At 34.9% G+C, this 22,652-nt stretch overlaps 4 non-coding genes across 4 annotated transcripts; 2 read left to right on the top strand and 2 right to left on the bottom strand.

Moving 5' to 3' along the window:
- Positions 1 to 2,679: 2,679 nt before the first annotated feature.
- Positions 2,680 to 2,751, bottom strand: Trnam-cau (transfer RNA methionine (anticodon CAU)). The gene has a single exon. It is a non-coding gene; the product is annotated as a tRNA-Met (tRNA).
- A 718-nt stretch (positions 2,752 to 3,469) lies between these two features.
- Trnas-gcu (transfer RNA serine (anticodon GCU)) lies at positions 3,470 to 3,551 on the top strand. Its single transcript has one exon. It is a non-coding gene; the product is annotated as a tRNA-Ser (tRNA).
- A 12,629-nt stretch (positions 3,552 to 16,180) lies between these two features.
- On the bottom strand, positions 16,181 to 16,252 carry Trnam-cau (transfer RNA methionine (anticodon CAU)). Its single transcript has one exon. It is a non-coding gene; the product is annotated as a tRNA-Met (tRNA).
- A 720-nt stretch (positions 16,253 to 16,972) lies between these two features.
- Trnas-gcu (transfer RNA serine (anticodon GCU)) lies at positions 16,973 to 17,054 on the top strand. The gene has a single exon. It is a non-coding gene; the product is annotated as a tRNA-Ser (tRNA).
- The last annotated feature ends 5,598 nt before the right edge of the window (positions 17,055 to 22,652 follow it).

Below are 22,652 nucleotides of genomic sequence, written 5' to 3'. Positions count from 1 at the left end.
TTGTGGCAACGTCAGCAATTCGGTAATTAATTTCTTCAATTTAATCATTTAGCATGTAACATCTTTAGGCAGTTGCATTTCTTAAGTCATATTTCCCACATGAACACAAATAAAGAAAATTTCCACAATTGTCAGAGCTTTGCCTTTTGTACTTCCTAGGAACATGACGCTGTTTCCAACAGTTGTGGCACACGAAATGTGTGCAATCTGTCATCATGCGACCCGGGTCAAGACAAAAAGAGCGCACCTTTACTTGATTATCATGCAATAACTTAACGAACTAATGGTCACTTACAGTTTGATGCTTCCGACTGCAGGGCTAAGATTTTATCTCTTTTGGAAAACTGTATTTTACATAATATTACAAATCTATGTTCTTAATCAAAGTAATAGAAAAGATGTAAATCCAGCAAGTATTGTAAAATGTAACAAATACTTTCTCTAGAATACGAAATAAAACATGTAATAACAAATAATAAATATTAAAAAAATAACAAACAATCAAAATTAAATATCCAAAACAAAAATGCGTCACGTCTGTCACAAGATTTCTAGGGTAGTATCTATCCTGAATGGGAGATAGGAATTCCACTCCGTATTCTCTTATCTTGATACCGATCTCTTCGTCGGAAACGTGTGCAAGTAAGAGAGGTATTGACACAATAATAGTGTCAGAATATGAGGAAGTACAGTCATAGTTATCACTGTCAATTCCACTTTAGATTATACTCTTTATTTGGCAACGTAACCTCATACAAATTTGAAACTTTCGGCACAACTACATAGAAAGACATTTTGTTTTTTCGTTGATTGATTGGATCGTGACAGTTGTTATGTCCCAAGCATAGGTAGGGCGTATTTCTAAAGCTAGTCACATGATCACATCTATTCATTCCGCGCTGACGTAGATTTCTTGTGACCAGAGATTCATACTCCAAAACTCTCTTCAGTCAGTTTGTCTTTCGATGTCAATGCGTCTCACAAACAACTGAATATCCAATTTGCCGTAATTATAGACAGGGTAGCTTGAATCGAACAACACATTGCAGATAGCTCTCGATCGGATTATGCAAAGTCACATATTGTTTCATTGAGAAAGACACATTTCCTTGTTTAAAATAATCCGATATCGAGTAGTAGAAAATAATTGATACATCTTATTTATGACAATGATATATGGGCGTGTTTGGGATTTAAGGCAGTCATAAAGTCTAGTACACCCCGGTAAAACATTTTATGGAAACAACAACACTAACCTCTTAGCTGCATTAGTTGACTATCTAATCAATTGTTTATAATGAACGTTCTAGTTCCATTAGTTGCCTCCCTTGATTCGACAAAAGAAAAACGATTGACCCCCTCCTGCAACAATTGAATAAATGGCGAATCCGAAAGGAGGATTGCGTTTTACTAAGGAGCATATATCAGATGGGACTTTCACAACCAAATGTGCCATTCTTCTTAATTTATTATTATTATTATTATTATTATTATTATTATTATACCCTTGATAACTGTTTATCTACTGTTCTAAATATGAAGTTGAAAGGGACTTATTTTTCATGTCCTTAAATAAGCAGCACTTAAACGTCCTCCATATGTTTCACAGACAAATGTTTTTGTGCATGGGAACAAATTTGATATAATGTCAACATGAATATCGATGTTTCTGGCTGTATTTGAACAACCTCTCATTTTAAATTCTGATAATTCATGTGGTTGGAAAATATTCATGTTCACATAACTTATAAAGGCAGGAATTGTTTGTGTTTAGGACGTTGTTTGTGAATCAAATCCTGAGATCAAAGCGAAAAATACAGAAAACTTACAATTGTATAATAGAAAGTATACCTTTAGAATGACACAAAAGAATCAAACCCCACCGTGACCAATTGAAGAAATACTATGTATCCCAAAATTGATAGCAAATTGTATGACCTCTATTCATATACACCACAATTATTTTACAGGCTCATCTAAAGTTTAATTTTCGAGAACCAGCCTCCGTTTCCTTCCGGAGCAGGATATCAAGTTTGGAAACATGTAATCACTGGAAATGTGTAAATTTGCCTTTTAAGAGCAGATATTGTATGGATTAACGAAAAATTGAAACAAAATAAATTCCATTTTTAATATGGCAATGTCATGTCAGAGGTCAAAACTTTTCGGCACTTTTGGGTGGGATCGCAGGGGTGGTTCAGTATGTATTTTTCACAGGGAGCGCAAAGAAGACCGCAAGCTGACTGTGGGATTTAGCAGCTAGTGAGGGCCAGGGAGACAAACACTCATTTTTGTCTTGGGGTGGGGAAGGGTGATGCCGGCGGTGGGGTGGGAAACACGGGGAGGCTTGTCCACCTGATCACTGTCGAACGTTCCAATGCTATATCATTACATGCCACATTGTTTTTCGTTTGACCTTTTGTTATATTTCACTTTAGCTGCATGTACATTTGACATTTTATTATTGCTAGAACGGTGTAGAAGGTCCAAATTCGCACCAAAAAAGCCGTCATTGAAGCGTGAAAAGTAAATTACATTGACCCACATTTTATATATGAAATCAGATACATATTTACTGAATGTGCCTTTTATTTATATTTTTGTGCCTGAAGATAAATGATAATTTGATGTTATGAATTTAAAATTAAAAACAAAAAACAAAAACCAAATAAAAGTGATTAGCAGAGCGTGGTTTCGATCCACGGACCTCTGGGTTATGGGCCCAGCACGCTTCCACTGCGCCACTCTGCTGTTAGTTGTTATTGTTGTTGTTATAGGGTTTAACGCCATTTTTCAGCACAAGATAGGCTATACATGGCGGCCAGTATTAATGGTGGAGGAAGAACCCGGGAAAACCCCGGAAAGAACCACCGACCCACGAGAAGCTACCGGCAAGCTTTCTCACATGTCCACATTGGCCGAGCCCGAGACTCGAACCCACGCAGACAGAGGTGAGATGGCAGTGATCCGTGACGGAGAGCGCTTTAGACCACTCGGCCACTCGGCTCTGCTGTTAGAAAACATTGATTTTTATAACTTTAAAAAAAAATGGAACTGATATTCACTTATCTGATGTAATACTTACCGAAGTGATGAATACAACGAATGTTCGTACGAGTTTTTTCCCTTGCCTAACAATCCATTGATATGAACATGCTTGCTCACTAAGGGACCGACCATGTATTTGTTTCTGTTTATTGGGTGGGTAGGTGGGTAATGTTGAGTTTTCTCCCAGCCAGGAGAATTGTTTTAATTTACCTGAAGATATATATTTCTTCTTTTAAAGAATATCATGCACTAGGTTCTTTATGTGCACATCAGTTAGAGCTAGGATGGTTCGACGGTTAGAATTTTTTTCTGTCTGAAAAAGACATATATTGAATCGTGAATATCAGACAAAAGTTGTGTGTGGTTTAGGCCAGGTAGCTATAGATCACTCCCTAAATAGTGTACTCATCAAAATACACCGGACGAGGTGGCCGAGTGGTTAAGGCGATGGACTGCTAATCCGTTGGGGTCTCCCCGCGTGGGTTCGAATCCCATCTTCGTCGATATACATTTTATCTGATGTGTAGAACTTTTAGTTATGACTACAAACCGTATTCATCAATATTGTAATGTGATATCGTCACGTCAGAAAGAAAACACGCCTAATGATGTCTCCATGATTTCTTTTTGGTGGTTTGTGTCTTGAATAGACTGACGTTTTGTGCATGTTTGTGACAGGTTTGTGTATTGACCTGTTCCGGCTGCATATTTATAATCGAGTTGTACTTTTTGTGCGTGTGGAACATTTTATCTCCCACAGGAGAAAAAAAACAACAACAACATTTCTTGGCATTGAAATAAAGTCCCAGTAGTGCTAACATGCATGCGGGAAGTGTAGCCAAATATCAATGCCGCGAATCGGCCGATTAGCAGAAACATTTAAGGTTGCGAGCAAGGCAAAAGGGATCAAGCTAAGGTTTGGGAGGGTAAGGGGTGATGTGTTTCCAAAATTCCAAAACGGCACCAAAGCACACGCGTATGTGTCTGTTTACTAGAAGTGTGTGTAATACCCATTAAAACGATGGTCAAATTTTAAGTAACAGGAGACTGTACGTTTGTATACTCGGATAGTCTTGGACAACAATCTAAAATTGCGGTTAATGTTAAGAAGATCAAATAAACTGATGTTATCAGAAGTGTAGAAGAAATGACGGGGAAAATGTTCGTTTATGTAGCTGTCCTTTCACCTGTTCATACTTTAAGTACCTGTGTACCAAACTGATTAAAATCAGATCTCCGCTGTTACCAAATGAAGATCTGACAGCCATCGCTTAGAAGGCATATTCTGGTACCTATGCTATTACCATAATTGCTAATTTTATCAACCAGTCAGATGAGGTCTAATATCTTTGCGTTTTGAGAAAGAGCACCGTGGGTGAAAAGCATGAATGTGTATCGAACGATTTGATTCACTTTCAGATTTTTTGAAAGTTGTATTTCCATTGGCTAATTTAATGGTCACCTGAATGTCATTCTTCAGTGGTCATCGTCAGATCTTCACGTAGGACAGCGGAGATCTGATTTTATCAGATTGGTGTCTATGTTGACCGGGGTATATATATTCCTCTTCATATTCTTTCTAATTTCTACTTATTTCTTCTTCTGAAAGGTACACAGGTACATCAAGTATGAACATGTGAACGTAATACCTTCCAGATGTATAGCGCACAAGCAATGGACTCTCTCCAGTTCACTTATATTCTGAGGGCTAGGGTTAAATTAAGTTTCACAATAATACAACGTTCATGGAATCGCAGTAGTTTCATGTAAAATATAATTTGTGAGCCGACTAATTCCATACCTGTGTACTCCAATATTAATAAAACCAATAACGTACTTGCAAGTTTATCTTTAACCTCTTTAAGTTCTGTATATAATCTGCTATACTTAGACACGTTAACACCAAAATGTCTACATAACTGCTGTTTCTGGAGCACTCTCAAAATCCAAGAACCATTTTCACTTGTTTCGTTTGTAGTCAGACGACTTTTCGGTGAACACAACGATCTTAGGTTTCTAGAAGTTATATCCAAATGCCGACTTTATGGAGTGCACGTTGCATATAAAACAGTATCTGATCCACTAATACCGTGTGCAACAATTGTGGAGACCAATACGAGTTATAGCACTACCTTGGTAGGTGGTTACAATAGCTGCAATTGATCGGCATAAGAAACACATACATATCGATGATATTGCTATTCGAGAGCTTCATAATTACTGTTTGATAGCAATATTTACGATCACTGGAGATCAAGAGAGAATGGTACTAGGCGAACTATGGAAGTGCAGGATGGACTATATCTTAAATTCCTCCAAATTGCAAAATATTTTGTCATGCATGTACATCATTATGAGATCGATCCTAAAATAACTACATGCAACGAAGAAATTAGGCACTTACTTAAATTAGATAACGTTTGTAATGATGAATAGGTATGTAGAGTGAAATCTATTATTGTTGAGGGAAAGAGTAAAATATTTTAGTGAACAACTCACTTAGTGGATAATGCAAAATATAAAAGTAAGAATTCTCGCTCCTATACAGTACGAAGAGAAAGAAAGAAAGTTTCCAAGAATTGTATAGATGTCAAGACAAAATGATTTTATTTTCTGTAAAATTTACCGCTAAAGATTCATTTGATATCAATACATATGAAGAACTCGAACAACAATGAAGTGACTAAGAAATAAGATTGTTTTGAGGTGTTATACCGAGATTTTAATCCAGTTTGGTGACTGAAAGTGACGCAAATAGCAAATACTTTCCAAATCCTGAAAAATATCAACAAAAACGAGATGTTATTAAGGAATCCATTGATGGCTTTGGCTCACTTGTTTCAAATGAAAATCAAATATTAAAATACGTTTATAAGTTTTATTGTATTTTGTAATTATCGAACACAGTTGATGAGAGTTGTAAAGAATCAGTTTTAATCTTGGTAAATTCATCCATACCTGCTGATGATACGTATTTGAGTAGGGTCATACAAGGGTTGATAAAATACATGCAGCTATAAATATAATGTCTAAAATTAGATATTTTGGTCTGGTTAAATCGATAAGGTAGTTGTATTTTACAACGTTTTAAATTATGAATATGATAATCTGTTAGAGATTTTTTTCTTCTTCAGATCGTTAACAAGGAATCAATTACGTCATGGGCAGTGAGATTTGATACAATATCATTTTTTACAACACCAAGAGCGACTAAAGAAGCTGGAAATATTGGCGAAATATAAGACTATTTAATGTAGATGATACAATTTTGGCGAGGGTTATGGCTCATGGTTTGAAATGGGTATTACCCAAAATTATGCCTCTAATTCAGACATGCTCTGTAGTTTGAAGGGATATTGCTGATACAACATTCACTGTAGGAGATGTCATTGCTATGACCTAGAGGGACAACATCGATGGATATACCTTAACAATTGATAAAAGCAAAGTTTTTGACAGAGTCAAAAGTTTGTCTCATTCACATAAATTTTGGATTTGGTCAAATTTTTATTCAGCCGCTATTAAAGACAGTGTTAAATGCAGTGTGCATCTAACACCATTCTTTCCGATTAAAACTTCTTTCTGATAAGGCTGTTCTCTATCGGTAATGCTATATATAATGCCAGTTGAACGTTAAGGGTGATACTAGAGTGGCAAATGTATTTTTTCTAGTGAGTAAATGTCTCCAAAACAAAATACACTACTCCAAAAGGAAACAGCGGCTGGTTTACGGAAAATCAAGCTACTTGAAAGCGAGTAAAACATTTGTGCTATACATGAACAGAAGTCATACAATTTAGTATCACCTCTGTGTAATAAGTTTCAAATTTAGACAAAGTGTTATTCTAACTGAGCTCCAGCACTAGTTCCCAAAATTAAGATAACGTGATCACAATGTTGAAATTGGAGCTGTCTGCAGAATTCAACAGAGACTGCCTGATGAATTAAATAAAAGTTCCGTTTGTTTTCTTTATTCCCTTTTGAACCATATCCTTTACAATATAAACCAAGTACAATAAATGATTGATTAATAGATTCTTTCTTTGCTAATGTCATGGTTGTACCATCGGCATGTTGAAAGACTTTACTTGTACTGCTAGACAATAGAAATAGAGCAACATTGACATAATAATTTATAATTATAGCGAGCCCTAAATGTTCCGCTTCAAATAAATATAGCATAGTTAGTATAGGGCAACTTTGGAGGACTGAATGTTTAATTGAAAAGGCTTTCATTAAATGCATTTAACACTGTTTCTAATTTCAATATAAAATATTTGTATCCATTAAATAAAGCTGTCACCAAACCCGAATTGTCGTAAAAGAGATACCAGTATGAATGGTTGACTCTGTGAAAAGCTTTTTCGTGATCAGTTTCATCACCTCTTTCTTCACCATCTGCACCCTGTATTACTTCATCAACCTCGTGTTCATCATCTTCTAGAACTTGAATCCCCAATCTATCTTCCTTTGTGGCAACGTCAGCAATTCGGTAATTAATTTCTTCAATTTAATCATTTAGCATGTAACATCTTTAGGCAGTTGCATTTCTTAAGTCATATTTCCCACATGAACACAAATAAAGAAAATTTCCACAATTGTCAGAGCTTTGCCTTTTGTACTTCCTAGGAACATGACGCTGTTTCCAACAGTTGTGGCACACGAAATGTGTGCAATCTGTCATCATGCGACCCGGGTCAAGACAAAAAGAGCGCACCTTTACTTGATTATCATGCAATAACTTAACGAACTAATGGTCACTTACAGTTTGATGCTTCCGACTGTAGGGCTAAGATTTTATCTCTTTTGGAAAACTGTATTTTACATAATATTACAAATCTATGTTCTTAATCAAAGTAATAGAAAAGATGTAAATCCAGCAAGTATTGTAAAATGTAACAAATACTTTCTCTAGAATACGAAATAAAACATGTAATAACAAATAATAAATATTAAAAAAATAACAAACAATCAAAATTAAATATCCAAAACAAAAATGCGTCACGTCTGTCACAAGATTTCTAGGGTAGTATCTATCCTGAATGGGAGATAGGAATTCCACTCCGTATTCTCTTATCTTGATACCGATCTCTTCGTCGGAAACGTGTGCAAGTAAGAGAGGTATTGACACAATAATAGTGTCAGAATATGAGGAAGTACAGTCATAGTTATCACTGTCAATTCCACTTTAGATTATACTCTTTATTTGGCAACGTAACCTCATACAAATTTGAAACTTTCGGCACAACTACATAGAAAGACATTTTGTTTTTTCGTTGATTGATTGGATCGTGACAGTTGTTATGTCCCAAGCATAGGTAGGGCGTATTTCTAAAGCTAGTCACATGATCACATCTATTCATTCCGCGCTGACGTAGATTTCTTGTGACCAGAGATTCATACTCCAAAACTCTCTTCAGTCAGTTTGTCTTTCGATGTCAATGCGTCTCACAAACAACTGAATATCCAATTTGCCGTAATTATAGACAGGGTAGCTTGAATCGAACAACACATTGCAGATAGCTCTCGATCGGATTATGCAAAGTCACATATTGTTTCATTGAGAAAGACACATTTCCTTGTTTAAAATAATCCGATATCGAGTAGTAGAAAATAATTGATACATCTTATTTATGACAATGATATATGGGCGTGTTTGGGATTTAAGGCAGTCATAAAGTCTAGTACACCCCGGTAAAACATTTTATGGAAACAACAACACTAACCTCTTAGCTGCATTAGTTGACTACCTAATCAATTGTTTATAATGAACGTTCTAGTTCCATTAGTTGCCTCCCTTGATTCGACAAAAGAAAAACGATTGACCCCCTCCTGCAACAATTGAATAAATGGCGAATCCGAAAGGAGGATTGCGTTTTACTAAGGAGCATATATCAGATGGGACTTTCACAACCAAATGTGCCATTCTTCTTAATTTATTATTATTATTATTATTATTATTATTATTATTATTATTATACCCTTGATAACTGTTTATCTACTGTTCTAAATATGAAGTTGAAAGGGACTTATTTTTCATGTCCTTAAATAAGCAGCACTTAAACGTCCTCCATATGTTTCACAGACAAATGTTTTTGTGCATGGGAACAAATTTGATATAATGTCAACATGAATATCGATGTTTCTGGCTGTATTTGAACAACCTCTCATTTTAAATTCTGATAATTCATGTGGTTGGAAAATATTCATGTTCACATAACTTATAAAGGCAGGAATTGTTTGTGTTTAGGACGTTGTTTGTGAATCAAATCCTGAGATCAAAGCGAAAAATACAGAAAACTTACAATTGTATAATAGAAAGTATACCTTTAGAATGACACAAAAGAATCAAACCCCACCGTGACCAATTGAAGAAATACTATGTATCCCAAAATTGATAGCAAATTGTATGACCTCTATTCATATACACCACAATTATTTTACAGGCTCATCTAAAGTTTAATTTTCGAGAACCAGCCTCCGTTTCCTTCCGGAGCAGGATATCAAGTTTGGAAACATGTAATCACTGGAAATGTGTAAATTTGCCTTTTAAGAGCAGATATTGTATGGATTAACGAAAAATTGAAACAAAATAAATTCCATTTTTAATATGGCAATGTCATGTCAGAGGTCAAAACTTTTCGGCACTTTTGGGTGGGATCGCAGGGGTGGTTCAGTATGTATTTTTCACAGGGAGCGCAAAGAAGACCGCAAGCTGACTGTGGGATTTAGCAGCTAGTGAGGGCCAGGGAGACAAACACTCATTTTTGTCTTGGGGTGGGGAAGGGTGATGCCGGCGGTGGGGTGGGAAACACGGGGAGGCTTGTCCACCTGATCACTGTCGAACGTTCCAATGCTATATCATTACATGCCACATTGTTTTTCGTTTGACCTTTTGTTATATTTCACTTTAGCTGCATGTACATTTGACATTTTATTATTGCTAGAACGGTGTAGAAGGTCCAAATTCGCACCAAAAAAGCCGTCATTGAAGCGTGAAAAGTAAATTACATTGACCCACATTTTATATATGAAATCAGATACATATTTACTGAATGTGCCTTTTATTTATATTTTTGTGCCTGAAGATAAATGATAATTTGATGTTATGAATTTAAAATTAAAAACAAAAAACAAAAACCAAATAAAAGTGATTAGCAGAGCGTGGTTTCGATCCACGGACCTCTGGGTTATGGGCCCAGCACGCTTTTTTTTTTTTTTTTTTTTTTTTAGTTATAAAAGAAAAAAAAAAAAAAAAAAAAAAAAAAAAAAAAAAAAAAAAAAAAAAAAAAAAATTAGAGTCTACAGCACCCGGTATTCCCAGGCGGTCACCCATCCAAGTACTAACCGGGCCCGACGTTGCTTAACTTCGGTGATCGGACGAGAACCGGTATTTTTTTTTTTTTTTTTTTCTTTCTTTATTTAAAAAACGCTTTGTACAGTATATAAGTTAAAAATATACAGTCAGTATGTACATAGTAGTTTGTAATGCTATATTACAAAATAATGGTTCTACAATAGTATTTTGTAATGCTATATTACAAAACAATGATTCTACAATAGTATTTTGTTAAGCTATATTACAGAACAATGATTCTAAAATTTTATTTTGTAATGCTATAGTACAAAACAATGATTCTACAATGTAACAAACACTTTATCCTCTTCTATTCTCATTAAAGGATTATCTTTTACAAAATACTTCGTAATCAAAGTCTGATTTTTGTCTTTGTAATGTTGATACGCATATAATATATATTTTCTAGTCAAATATTGGAACAATCTTTCGATGTCTATTTGTTTCCCTAATAAAGACATAATGTTTCTTCTTTTGTAAATGCACAATCGAGCAATGCTCAGAATGTAGTTCAAAAAATAACTATTTACTGATTTTGTTTCTTTGTTATATCCTATCATGAGCATTTGTTCAAAAGAAGTGCTATTGAGAACACCAACTCTACAATTTTTAAAAAGAATCTCAACTATATATACAATATAATTCTTAAAAGAGCTTAATTCAGGACATTTCAAAAACATGTGAAATAAATCCTCTGTTTCCAACTGGCACACTGGACATAAGTCATTATCAATTTTGCCATAGTATTTTAGTCTCTCTTTTGTAAATATTCGATTGTGCATTATTCTGTAATCCAAATCTATACAATCTGGGGTCTTGAAAGGTAGGTGTATCAATTTCCAGTATTTATGCTTTTCCAAACTAAATATCTTACTCCAAAAGGAAACAGAAGCTGGTTCTTGAAAAATCAACGTACATAAAAGCTTGTAAAATAGTTGTGTTGTACATAAACAGAGGTCATATAATTTTGTATCAACTCTGAGAAACATATTATTTCTCCCATTGGTTACAGTGGGTTTTGACTCTGTTGCAACAATATTTCTCCAGCCTAATGGTATACTTTCTATTATGCAATTATAGTCTTTTTTTATCTTATCTGTTTTGATCTCAGAATTTGATTTGTATATCATTTCTTGAATAGCTCTATAAGGTAGTATTCCAGGTACAAATTCATATGTAATATCCTGAACACGAACAATTCCTGCTTCTATAAATTCTGCGAAAAACAACGTTTTACCAGCACATGTAATATTAGGATTTAAAAAGAGAGGTTGTTCAAAAACATTCCTCACATCAATATTTGTATCGATATTATTTCTAAGTTTTTCCCATGCATGAAACATTTCTCTGTAAAATATAGGTAGGGTATTCAATTGTTGCTTATTTAAAGACATGAGAAACAACTCTTTGGTCAACCTCATGTTCAGGACAGTAGATAAAAAGTGATCAAAGGTATTTTTCCACATAGCATGGCAATTCACATCAAAGTATCTTTTTAAAAATTTTAGTCTGAATGCATACATTTTCATCTTTATATCAGTTAACTGTAGTCCGCCATTTCGCTTATCACCAATTATTGTATAATAGTGAACCAAATGGGACTTTCCTGACCAGATAAATCTGAGAAATAATTGCTTCAATTCATCAGCAATCATATCAGGAAGAGGCTGAACTGACACTATGTACAATACTCTAGAAACTAATAAGTTATTAACAACTGTTACTTTTCCTTGTATTGTCAAATATCTCTGTGACCACAGTTGCAATAAGTTTTTAATTTTAGACAATCTATCATTCCAGTTCAGTTGCTCACATAACTTTGCACATTTTCCCACATAAGCTCCCAAAATTAAGATGACTTGATCACACATTTGAATTTGTAATTGTTTGCAATAATCATCAGTAAGTTTACCAGATCCAATACACAGAAGTTCTGTCTTTTCCTTGTTCACCTTTGCACCAGATCCTTTACAATACAAGTCAAGTACATTAAAAGATTGATTAATGGATTGTGTGTCCGCTAATGTCAAGGTTGTATCATCTGCATGTTGAAAAACTTTACTTGTATTACTAGACAGTGGGAGTGGAATACCTTTGATAGTGGGATTTGCTTTGATAGCGAGTCCTAAGGGTTCTGCTGCTAATACATATAACATTGCTGATATAGGACAACCTTGTCTGACTGAATTTTTAATTAAAAAGGGTTTCGTTAGATGACCATTGCATTTAACACTACTTTTAATTTCATTATAAAATATCTTTATCCACTGAATAAAATTGTCACCAAAACCGAACTTTCGTAAAACAGAAATCAAATATGAGTGGCAAACTCTGTCAAACGCTTTTTCTTGATCAATTTTTAAGATATATCCCTCAAGATTGTCTCTCTCAACCATATCTATAATATCTCTTACAGTGACTATAGTATCAGCAATATCTCTCCCAACTATACAACATGTCTGAGTTTGAGAAATAATTTTGGGTAATATCATTTTTAAACGTGTAGACAAAATCCTTGCCAAAATTTTATAATCTACATTAAGTAAACTGATAGGACGCCAATTTTGCAATCTTCTATTATCCCCCTTATTTTTATAAATAAGTGATATAACCCCAAATCTCATTGATCTCGACATAATATTGTCATTCTTAACACTCTGAAAGATGTGCAACAGAATATCATATATACAATCATAAAATTTACAATACCACTCTACTGTCAATCCGTCCGGGCCGGGGCTTTTATTTTTAGCCATCCCTTTTATAGCTGTATGTATTTCATCAACTGTTATTATGGCATCACACATATCTTTATCCTCATCAGATACAGAACAGTTTACAAAATTTAAAAGTGAATCAGTACAATTATCATCAACAGTTACCGAAGAATATAAATGACTATAAAACTGATGTATTTCATCTAAGATTCCGCTTGTATTTGAAATAATTACACCATCATCATCAATCAATTCATTGATTACATTTTTGTTGTGTCGATATTTCTCAAGATTTAGAAAATATTTAGTATTTCTATCGCTTTCAATTGCCCATTTGGCCTTAGATCTCAATATAGCACCCCGACAAAAATCAGTTTCATAGTCACTTAGCTGATGTTTTAGTTCTTCATATTTGTTAATGTCATATGGTTCTTTATTTGCGACTTTTTCTGAAAATGATTTTAATTTATTTTGCAATGTAAAGTATTCTTGTAATCTTTCCTTATTTCTTCTTGTACAGTATACTTGGGAAAATTTTTTAATTTTGTATTTTACATTATCCCACCAAATGAGTGGTTCACTGAAATACATTTCGTCAGTTTTTCCCTCGGTAAGAATTGATTTCACTCTTTGTACATATTTTTCCTCAAAAAGAACATTGCTATTTAATATCCATAATCCGGGCCCTGTTTCCACTTTGCAGGTATTTAGTTTAAGGTATACAAAAGAATGATCACTAAAGGATGTATCTGCATAATAAATATTTTGCACATTGGAGTGCAATTTTGAGGAAATCAAAAAATAATCTATTCTACTCTGCTTCATTTCGCCTAGTACAACTTGTTTTCTGGAGAAACTACGAGTACTAGGATTTCGTGATCTCCATAAATCGGTAATATTCCTATCATGAATAATTTTATAAAGTTCACGCACTGCTACATCATCAATATGTAAGGCTTTGTTATGTCGATCAATACCTGCTAAAGTTGTATTAAAATCACCAGCCAGGATAGTGCTATCACTAGTACTGTTATGTAAATATGTATTTAGCTTCATGAAAAAGTTAAACCTTTCCTTCACAACATTTGGAGCATAAATATTGATTAAATCAATCACTTTATCATCAATAGCTATTTTAAGATGTAAAATCCTACCCTTTTCAATCATTTCTTGTGTCACCTGATTTCTCAATTCTCTCACTACTAAAACAGCAACACCTGCCCTCCTATTGTCAGCATTACTATAAAATATGTCACCATTCCAAATCTCATTTTCTCTAATACTTTCAACAAACTCATCATCCCAAAAGGTTTCTTGCAATAATAAAATATGGCCTCTTTTCTCTTTAAATATTTCTAAAACAGACTTTAGTTTATTCAAATTACGCAAGCCATTTACATTTAGAGATACAATATTTAAAGCCATGATTATGATGAGTGTATTGAAAGTATTAAAAAATGTTGAGTGTTTGATCATTTCTTCATAGGTGTTCGTCGCATGCTATTCATCTTCATATTAGGTACTGGATTAAACCTTCTCCTTCTCCTTTGTACTACTTTGAAATTTTCGATATTAGTACCGTTTTCTTGACATGTACGTGATTCGTTTGATCTTTCAACAACGTCTGCAGCCATCTTCCTGTCATCATCTGAATCTGTCCCCGATCCATCTCCAATTGTATGATTGTTGTTTACTTCCTCAGATTCTATTTCTACATTGGTCATATCAACTCCAATTCTTTCTTTTTCTTCCCCACTTTCTCCACTCTCATTATCTTTTTTTTCATTCTCAATTTCTTCTTTATCATCTTCGTCACTCTGTAACTCCAATATGTCTTCCCTCATATCATCATCAACTTGCGAATGAATGCCTGCAATGGCCTCTCTGTAACACATACATGTTTGCGCCTCTTTGTGGCATTTGTCGCATATCCTGCATGTACACATAAGAGGAAAACTTCCACAACTTTCACATCTTTGCCTTGTGCAATTTTTTGCTACATGGCCTTGCTCCCCACACTTGTAGCATACAAAATCAGGGCAGTCTTTTATAACATGTCCCGGATCAAGACATCTAGAACATACCTTAACTTGATTATTGTGTAATACTCTAAAGTATTGTTGACCATTGACAGTCTGAAATTTCAGACTGTAAGGCAAGGATTTTACCTGCTGTGGAAATTTACATTTGACATAACGAGTCCCATCAGCCACACTAGTTCCAGGATAATATCTGCGTTGAATGGGAGAAAGAAGTTCTACTCCGTATTCACCGAGCTTCATACTTATATCATCATCTGTGATGTATGCTGGTAAATGAAGAATTGACACAATAATAGTGTCTGAATATAAAAGAGTACAATCAAAGTGTTCACTTCCAATATCAATTCCACACAAGGTATTATATGCTACTTCCTTATTCGGTAGTGTGACCTCATACAAATTTGCACCTTTGGGCACAACTGCATAGACCGACATATCTCCGGTTAATTCTTCTACACTTCTAACAATATCACTTGCCTTTATTTTCTTCACATCCTTTACATCAATCACCACGGTACATTCTTTCCCAAAACGACGAGAAGCTCCTGTCTGTCTATCGATGTTACTCGACATGCCATTCTTATTGTTAGCTATTCCACTGGTGTCATTAGAGTGTGAGTCAGCTCCTTGTGCTGCACGTGCAGCACGACCAGGCTTTGTATTCATTGTCACAGAAAATAATATTTTGTGTGGTGGATAAAGTTATCCACACACTCAAAATATATCTCACTTATATATGAATGCGATCAAACAAATCTTATCAACGTACCTGTAACAAATTAAAACAGCAAAAATGTCTATTAAAGGAAAAAAAAACTTGAAAATTCACGGAGCGATCATCAAACGTGTTTTCCTTCTGATGTCATAACCGGAAGTCCACATTTTATATATGAAATCAGATACATATTTACTGAATGTGCCTTTTATTTATATTTTTGTGCCTGAAGATAAATGATAATTTGATGTTATGAATTTAAAATTAAAAACAAAAAACAAAAAAACCAAATAAAAGTGATTAGCAGAGCGTGGTTTCGATCCACGGACCTCTGGGTTATGGGCCCAGCACGCTTCCACTGCGCCACTCTGCTGTTAGTTGTTATTGTTGTTGTTATAGGGTTTAACGCCATTTTTCAGCACAAGATAGGCTATACATGGCGGCCAGTATTAATGGTGGAGGAAGAACCCGGGAAAACCCCGGAAAGAACCACCGACCCACGAGAAGCTACCGGCAAGCTTTCTCACATGTCCACATTGGCCGAGCCCGAGACTCGAACCCACGCAGACAGAGGTGAGATGGCAGTGATCCGTGACGGAGAGCGCTTTAGACCACTCGGCCACTCGGCTCTGCTGTTAGAAAACATTGATTTTTATAACTTTAAAAAAAAAAATGGAACTGATATTCACTTATCTGATGTAATACTTACCGAAGTGATGAATACAACGAATGTTCGTACGAGTTTTTTCCCTTGCCTAACAATCCATTGATATGAACATGCTTGCTCACTAAGGGACCGACCATGTATTTGTTTCTGTTTATTGGGTGGGTAGGTGGGTAATGTTGAGTTTTCTCCCAGCCAGGAGAATTGTTTTAATTTACCTGAAGATATATATTTCTTCTTTTAAAGAATATCATGCACTAGGTTCTTTATGTGCACATCAGTTAGAGCTAGGATGGTTCGACGGTTAGAATTTTTTTCTGTCTGAAAAAGACATATATTGAATCGTGAATATCAGACAAAAGTTGTGTGTGGTTTAGGCCAGGTAGCTATAGATCACTCCCTAAATAGTGTACTCATCAAAATACACCGGACGAGGTGGCCGAGTGGTTAAGGCGATGGACTGCTAATCCGTTGGGGTCTCCCCGCGTGGGTTCGAATCCCATCTTCGTCGATATACATTTTATCTGATGTGTAGAACTTTTAGTTATGACTACAAACCGTATTCATCAATATTGTAATGTGATATCGTCACGTCAGAAAGAAAACACGCCTAATGATGTCTCCATGATTTCTTTTTGGTGGTTTGTGTCTTGAATAGACTGACGTTTTGTGCATGTTTGTGACAGGTTTGTGTATTGACCTGTTCCGGCTGCATATTTATAATCGAGTTGTACTTTTTGTGCGTGTGGAACATTTTATCTCCCACAGGAGAAAAAAAACAACAACAACATTTCTTGGCATTGAAATAAAGTCCCAGTAGTGCTAACATGCATGCGGGAAGTGTAGCCAAATATCAATGCCGCGAATCGGCCGATTAGCAGAAACATTTAAGGTTGCGAGCAAGGCAAAAGGGATCAAGCTAAGGTTTGGGAGGGTAAGGGGTGATGTGTTTCCAAAATTCCAAAACGGCACCAAAGCACACGCGTATGTGTCTGTTTACTAGAAGTGTGTGTAATACCCATTAAAACGATGGTCAAATTTTAAGTAACAGGAGACTGTACGTTTGTATACTCGGATAGTCTTGGACAACAATCTAAAATTGCGGTTAATGTTAAGAAGATCAAATAAACTGATGTTATCAGAAGTGTAGAAGAAATGACGGGGAAAATGTTCGTTTATGTAGCTGTCCTTTCACCTGTTCATACTTTAAGTACCTGTGTACCAAACTGATTAAAATCAGATCTCCGCTGTTACCAAATGAAGATCTGACAGCCATCGCTTAGAAGGCATATTCTGGTACCTATGCTATTACCATAATTGCTAATTTTATCAACCAGTCAGATGAGGTCTAATATCTTTGCGTTTTGAGAAAGAGCACCGTGGGTGAAAAGCATGAATGTGTATCGAACGATTTGATTCACTTTCAGATTTTTTGAAAGTTGTATTTCCATTGGCTAATTTAATGGTCACCTGAATGTCATTCTTCAGTGGTCATCGTCAGATCTTCACGTAGGACAGCGGAGATCTGATTTTATCAGATTGGTGTCTATGTTGACCGGGGTATATATATTCCTCTTCATATTCTTTCTAATTTCTACTTATTTCTTCTTCTGAAAGGTACACAGGTACATCAAGTATGAACATGTGAACGTAATACCTTCCAGATGTATAGCGCACAAGCAATGGACTCTCTCCAGTTCACTTATATTCTGAGGGCTAGGGTTAAATTAAGTTTCACAATAATACAACGTTCATGGAATCGCAGTAGTTTCATGTAAAATATAATTTGTGAGCCGACTAATTCCATACCTGTGTACTCCAATATTAATAAAACCAATAACGTACTTGCAAGTTTATCTTTAACCTCTTTAAGTTCTGTATATAATCTGCTATACTTAGACACGTTAACACCAAAATGTCTACATAACTGCTGTTTCTGGAGCACTCTCAAAATCCAAGAACCATTTTCACTTGTTTCGTTTGTAGTCAGACGACTTTTCGGTGAACACAACGATCTTAGGTTTCTAGAAGTTATATCCAAATGCCGACTTTATGGAGTGCACGTTGCATATAAAACAGTATCTGATCCACTAATACCGTGTGCAACAATTGTGGAGACCAATACGAGTTATAGCACTACCTTGGTAGGTGGTTACAATAGCTGCAATTGATCGGCATAAGAAACACATACATATCGATGATATTGCTATTCGAGAGCTTCATAATTACTGTTTGATAGCAATATTTACGATCACTGGAGATCAAGAGAGAATGGTACTAGGCGAACTATGGAAGTGCAGGATGGACTATATCTTAAATTCCTCCAAATTGCAAAATATTTTGTCATGCATGTACATCATTATGAGATCGATCCTAAAATAACTACATGCAACGAAGAAATTAGGCACTTACTTAAATTAGATAACGTTTGTAATGATGAATAGGTATGTAGAGTGAAATCTATTATTGTTGAGGGAAAGAGTAAAATATTTTAGTGAACAACTCACTTAGTGGATAATGCAAAATATAAAAGTAAGAATTCTCGCTCCTATACAGTACGAAGAGAAAGAAAGAAAGTTTCCAAGAATTGTATAGATGTCAAGACAAAATGATTTTATTTTCTGTAAAATTTACCGCTAAAGATTCATTTGATATCAATACATATGAAGAACTCGAACAACAATGAAGTGACTAAGAAATAAGATTGTTTTGAGGTGTTATACCGAGATTTTAATCCAGTTTGGTGACTGAAAGTGACGCAAATAGCAAATACTTTCCAAATCCTGAAAAATATCAACAAAAACGAGATGTTATTAAGGAATCCATTGATGGCTTTGGCTCACTTGTTTCAAATGAAAATCAAATATTAAAATACGTTTATAAGTTTTATTGTATTTTGTAATTATCGAACACAGTTGATGAGAGTTGTAAAGAATCAGTTTTAATCTTGGTAAATTCATCCATACCTGCTGATGATACGTATTTGAGTAGGGTCATACAAGGGTTGATAAAATACATGCAGCTATAAATATAATGTCTAAAATTAGATATTTTGGTCTGGTTAAATCGATAAGGTAGTTGTATTTTACAACGTTTTAAATTATGAATATGATAATCTGTTAGAGATTTTTTTCTTCTTCAGATCGTTAACAAGGAATCAATTACGTCATGGGCAGTGAGATTTGATACAATATCATTTTTTACAACACCAAGAGCGACTAAAGAAGCTGGAAATATTGGCGAAATATAAGACTATTTAATGTAGATGATACAATTTTGGCGAGGGTTATGGCTCATGGTTTGAAATGGGTATTACCCAAAATTATGCCTCTAATTCAGACATGCTCTGTAGTTTGAAGGGATATTGCTGATACAACATTCACTGTAGGAGATGTCATTGCTATGACCTAGAGGGACAACATCGATGGATATACCTTAACAATTGATAAAAGCAAAGTTTTTGACAGAGTCAAAAGTTTGTCTCATTCACATAAATTTTGGATTTGGTCAAATTTTTATTCAGCCGCTATTAAAGACAGTGTTAAATGCAGTGTGCATCTAACACCATTCTTTCCGATTAAAACTTCTTTCTGATAAGGCTGTTCTCTATCGGTAATGCTATATATAATGCCAGTTGAACGTTAAGGGTGATACTAGAGTGGCAAATGTATTTTTTCTAGTGAGTAAATGTCTCCAAAACAAAATACACTACTCCAAAAGGAAACAGCGGCTGGTTTACGGAAAATCAAGCTACTTGAAAGCGAGTAAAACATTTGTGCTATACATGAACAGAAGTCATACAATTTAGTATCACCTCTGTGTAATAAGTTTCAAATTTAGACAAAGTGTTATTCTAACTGAGCTCCAGCACTAGTTCCCAAAATTAAGATAACGTGATCACAATGTTGAAATTGGAGCTGTCTGCAGAATTCAACAGAGACTGCCTGATGAATTAAATAAAAGTTCCGTTTGTTTTCTTTATTCCCTTTTGAACCATATCCTTTACAATATAAACCAAGTACAATAAATGATTGATTAATAGATTCTTTCTTTGCTAATGTCATGGTTGTACCATCGGCATGTTGAAAGACTTTACTTGTACTGCTAGACAATAGAAATAGAGCAACATTGACATAATAATTTATAATTATAGCGAGCCCTAAATGTTCCGCTTCAAATAAATATAGCATAGTTAGTATAGGGCAACTTTGGAGGACTGAATGTTTAATTGAAAAGGCTTTCATTAAATGCATTTAACACTGTTTCTAATTTCAATATAAAATATTTGTATCCATTAAATAAAGCTGTCACCAAACCCGAATTGTCGTAAAAGAGATACCAGTATGAATGGTTGACTCTGTGAAAAGCTTTTTCGTGATCAGTTTCATCACCTCTTTCTTCACCATCTGCACCCTGTATTACTTCATCAACCTCGTGTTCATCATCTTCTAGAACTTGAATCCCCAATCTATCTTCCTTTGTGGCAACGTCAGCAATTCGGTAATTAATTTCTTCAATTTAATCATTTAGCATGTAACATCTTTAGGCAGTTGCATTTCTTAAGTCATATTTCCCACATGAACACAAATAAAGAAAATTTCCACAATTGTCAGAGCTTTGCCTTTTGTACTTCCTAGGAACATGACGCTGTTTCCAACAGTTGTGGCACACGAAATGTGTGCAATCTGTCATCATGCGACCCGGGTCAAGACAAAAAGAGCGCACCTTTACTTGATTATCATGCAATAACTTAACGAACTAATGGTCACTTACAGTTTGATGCTTCCGACTGTAGGGCTAAGATTTTATCTCTTTTGGAAAACTGTATTTTACATAATATTACAAATCTATGTTCTTAATCAAAGTAATAGAAAAGATGTAAATCCAGCAAGTATTGTAAAATGTAACAAATACTTTCTCTAGAATACGAAATAAAACATGTAATAACAAATAATAAATATTAAAAAAATAACAAACAATCAAAATTAAATATCCAAAACAAAAATGCGTCACGTCTGTCACAAGATTTCTAGGGTAGTATCTATCCTGAATGGGAGATAGGAATTCCACTCCGTATTCTCTTATCTTGATACCGATCTCTTCGTCGGAAACGTGTGCAAGTAAGAGAGGTATTGACACAATAATAGTGTCAGAATATGAGGAAGTACAGTCATAGTTATCACTGTCAATTCCACTTTAGATTATACTCTTTATTTGGCAACGTAACCTCATACAAATTTGAAACTTTCGGCACAACTACATAGAAAGACATTTTGTTTTTTCGTTGATTGATTGGATCGTGACAGTTGTTATGTCCCAAGCATAGGTAGGGCGTATTTCTAAAGCTAGTCACATGATCACATCTATTCATTCCGCGCTGACGTAGATTTCTTGTGACCAGAGATTCATACTCCAAAACTCTCTTCAGTCAGTTTGTCTTTCGATGTCAATGCGTCTCACAAACAACTGAATATCCAATTTGCCGTAATTATAGACAGGGTAGCTTGAATCGAACAACACATTGCAGATAGCTCTCGATCGGATTATGCAAAGTCACATATTGTTTCATTGAGAAAGACACATTTCCTTGTTTAAAATAATCCGATATCGAGTAGTAGAAAATAATTGATACATCTTATTTATGACAATGATATATGGGCGTGTTTGGGATTTAAGGCAGTCATAAAGTCTAGTACACCCCGGTAAAACATTTTATGGAAACAACAACACTAACCTCTTAGCTGCATTAGTTGACTACCTAATCAATTGTTTATAATGAACGTTCTAGTTCCATTAGTTGCCTCCCTTGATTCGACAAAAGAAAAACGATTGACCCCCTCCTGCAACAATTGAATAAATGGCGAATCCGAAAGGAGGATTGCGTTTTACTAAGGAGCATATATCAGATGGGACTTTCACAACCAAATGTGCCATTCTTCTTAATTTATTATTATTATTATTATTATTATTATTATTATTATTATTATTATACCCTTGATAACTGTTTATCTACTGTTCTAAATATGAAGTTGAAAGGGACTTATTTTTCATGTCCTTAAATAAGCAGCACTTAAACGTCCTCCATATGTTTCACAGACAAATGTTTTTG

The sequence above is a fragment of the Sinohyriopsis cumingii genome, unplaced genomic scaffold (assembly GCF_028554795.1).
Source record: "Sinohyriopsis cumingii isolate HCF-2022 unplaced genomic scaffold, ASM2855479v2 utg000646l, whole genome shotgun sequence".
NCBI classification, from domain to species: domain Eukaryota; kingdom Metazoa; phylum Mollusca; class Bivalvia; order Unionida; family Unionidae; genus Sinohyriopsis; species Sinohyriopsis cumingii.
The sequence above is the reverse complement of the archived record's forward strand: the minus strand, read 5'-3'. Positions and strand labels throughout refer to the sequence as shown.